Below are 4,147 nucleotides of genomic sequence, written 5' to 3'. Positions count from 1 at the left end.
TCAAACAAATCAAATTAAGTAAGTAAACATTATAATGGATAAAGTATGGATAATTTATGTATCTGTCATATCACTAGTTAATCAGGCTAGTAATCATGTTATATTAGTGTAAGTTTCATTGTGATCGAGGCTGAGTTGTTAGTTTGTTGCCACCCACGGAGTCTAATACAAGACTAGTGCATATTGCGTTTCAATAATTGAAGACACCCAGCGACTCCCTCTCCCAAGAGCCCCGAGGGGGTTCGTCAAACCTAGTAGTAATACCTTTCATTACCCAGCCAATGTACAATTGTTAACAGTCCAGTGTGTAAGGGGGACTACAGTTTAAGTTCGCTATGTATACATAAGGTATTAGCAAAGTCTACAATATCCAAAAAAATTTGTATGCATGCCTTCTCCCCCAAAAAGGGGTAGTGAAACTCACCTCGAATATGGTTTAAAATGGAAGTCAACTGCTCTACGTCACAAATTGTTCTAGTGCCTAAATCATACAAGCACTATAAGTATTTGCTAAGTGATTCCTAGAACCCTTAATATCCAAACAGTACCATTGTTTATTTGAAGTTTGACCAAGGTATGACTTTTTGTTGACTTTGACCAAAGAGTTCCAAGTCGTTGACCGTTGACTGAAAAGTCCAAGTCTCAATGACCAAAGACTAAAGTTTGAGATTTGTGGAATGTTACCAAAATGTTGACCATTAACCAAGATGTTGGCCGTTGACCAAAATATTGACAGTTGACCCAAAATATTGACCAACGACCCGTTTGTGACTTTTGACCAATTATCTAGACTTAACATAGTTATATGATATCCTTAGTCACAACTTAACAATCAATCATGTAATTTGCACTTAACCACTTTTCATGAAGTACTATGACTAAATCAACTATTTAAAATTCACAAGTAAGATAAACATTTAGTCAAACGGGTTCAAGTTGACCAATAAAGTCAAATTCCAAGTTAACGCAACAATATTTGCATAAACTATAACTATTTCACCAAAACAGCAAGATGGACAAATTTTGGCAGATTTCTAATCACCAAAACCTATTTTTTTTAACCAACTAAAACATGGAAATAAATTGCCAAACAATTTTCACCGAGACTGTCAAGTATTAGGTACATTAAGGAATTTTCTTCCAATTTTTTTAACATGCACAAAATCATGAAAATTAATATACTACAACGACCTACCTTCAACTACTCTATTTGTGCAACAGAAAGTAAATATAAGGGAAATATTCCATATATGTCTAATTAATGCAAGACCAATTGGATTTGTTTTATAACTCAACCTATAACACTCCAGAAGTGGAATCACTCAAATATTAGTTTTCAATTACAAGTTATACTGTTTACAAAACAGACCAGAATCGATACACGATTTTGTAAATTCATAATAAGTAGACAAAAAGAGTCCAAAAATTATGATTTTTGACTTTTGAACTCAATGTAATTAACGGTAGCATCAAGAATCAATCAAAAATACCAACATATCAACAAGCTATACAAATAGAAATCTAAATTACAAAATCTGTAAGCAAGCATATTCAAATCTAAATTTACAACAATCATGATTTCCATATCTCTACGATCCTAAATCACTAATGGACCATTTTATATGATCAAAATTCATTTTTTCCAATATTATACCAAATTTATAAAATAACATCTATATATACAAGGGTTCAATCTTTTCTTTTATATCAAGACACAACAATCCCTTTTAAACAAATCAAACTTGATCATACTTAATTTCTTTGTATGACCCAATCATTTGGATACTAATCTCACAAATAAAAAATTAAAATCATAAAAAAAATATATGCTAAACATGTTTAACTATTTCCTTCATCCAAAGATTCAACACCCTTGCTCCCAATAATCACCAAAATTACTTGTGTGTGTACGATCTTTGAGAGAGTTTTAGCAAAATGAAAAGTGAATGTGTGCGTGTGTGGTTTATGACCAAAAAGAGTAAGAGGGGGGGGGGGGAGGGAAAGAGTTTCTAACCTCCATGATAATAACACTAACATCAAGGCTCAATTTAATAAAATACAATTTTAGGTCATTTTTATTTTATTTCACGTGTGGCATGCTACAAACATAAAACATTTCCTAGGTATTATTTAGTCTAAAGTTTAAATAGTCCAACTAGATAATTAACATCTAACATATCATATATTGTAACATTTTAATCATCTAATTTCATCTAATTTTCTTATAATATCACATAAGCATATAACAACCAGTCATGTAACATGTTAAGCATGTAACACAATTATACTTCTCATATATGATATATGTAGCATATCTTGTTTATTATAACATTTGTGATAAGTTTATTATTATAGTTACCAACAACTAGTTACTCTTGCTTAGATCACCAACGACATGACTGACTCAATTGTATGCATACATGACACTACATGCATGAGAATTCATTAACGTAGTTAACAAAACTAAATGGGGTTACAGACATAGTCAACAAGATTTAACTGGGTTTAGTTAATGGAGTTAACCTGTAAATTGACAGTTGTCACAATTGTGATGTAAAAAGATTTGAATGTTTGAAATTTTATGTGAAAATATCCAAATTAAAGTTATATCATTGGATAATTAAGAAAAAGGACTCATCTGATTAAGTTTGTTTTGAAAAAGAGTCATGTTCTAAATGTTCGATAACAATGTCATATCAGTCAAATCCAAAGTTCAGAAAATTCAACGGTTTTACATGTCAATTTTGGAAGTTCAGATAGCAAGAGTTATGATTTGATGAATATGCTTGAAGATTCTGAAACTGTTGACTTGAGGAGGAGAATTATTGAAGATGACTTAATGATCATAGTTTTAAGAAACTAGTCTAGGCAATATCTGAGGGGGAGTCTGTTGAAGCATGAACGTTCACTACTTAGACACCAAGACCAAGCAATATCCAATGGGGGAGTCTGTTGTTACATAAAATGTGTATCACTTTGGTCTTGTAGGACATGTATTAGAATAGTATTGTAATGTTTTGCAATGTTTTAAACTCATGAGAGTACTTATACGACATATAAATCTTACTTATATGGCGTATAAGTCCCAAACTCACCTATATATTTAGGTTGTTTGGCATGCAAGTTTAGTGATTTTTGATTGAACTTGTATTTGTTTTATAATTGTTATATCATATTGTACGTCACTAATATTGAGATATATGAGAAGTAGAGAGAATATAATGAGTAATCTTGTTGTTTTCAATCACGTTTAGGGATTCCACACCTTCACGTTGATTCTAGATATCGATCTATCTCTTGTTCACGATACGAACACGTTCCTACAAAAGAGTAAGCCTAAGAAGAAAATATTCAATAGAAAGAAATCAAATGAGCTCACTTGAGATGAGAACTTTCTCATGAAACATGGTTATGAACCACATGGACTCTTCTGTAAACCAAAGTCTGAAGCTCAAGTGACAATCATGAAAAGTGAAACAATCATTTGAAGAATGCACAAGCATAATTCCCTATGTTGGGAACTCATATAAAACTGGTTATGAGACTGATGAGTCTTGTGAGTTAGTGTATGAGGATCCAAAACCAATTACATCTGATGATAATGTTGCTGATGATTTACAAGCTTAAAATAGCTTGTGATTCGTCACTTAACTGATCTTTTTCTTTTGAATTGTGCAGGAATAGTCCACATATGTAAATGATATATGGTATATGGACACTGGATATTCCAGGCACATGACCTGTGATAAAAGATCATTGGTCAATTATGAAGAGAAGTTTAAAGGACCAGTTGCCTTTGGTAGTGATGAAAATGGAGGGAAGATTCTAGGAAAAGGAATTCTTACCATTGGAAAAGTCTCATTTGATAATGTTTTTCATCTGGAAGGTTTACAATATAAACTCTTGAGCATATCTCAGATGTGTGACAAGGCTTATAAGGTTGGATTTGATGAATCTCACTATTTCATACTAAAACCTGAGTTTGTGATTCCTCTTAATATGATTATGATGATTGCCCCTAGAAATGGAAAGTTGCATGAACTAAGGATGAAAGATGCCATTTCTAGTGGTGGAATATGCTTTGTCTCAAAAGCATCTGAAAATGAAACAAAACTGTGGCATAGAAAGTTATGTCATGTCAATATGA

This window comes from Bidens hawaiensis, unplaced genomic scaffold (genome assembly GCF_021521415.1).
Source record: "Bidens hawaiensis isolate Kalapana, Puna unplaced genomic scaffold, B.hawaiensis_p1.1 tig00035858_1, whole genome shotgun sequence".
In the NCBI taxonomy this organism is placed as follows: Eukaryota; Viridiplantae; Streptophyta; class Magnoliopsida; order Asterales; family Asteraceae; genus Bidens; species Bidens hawaiensis.
This window is presented reverse-complemented; position numbering follows the sequence as displayed.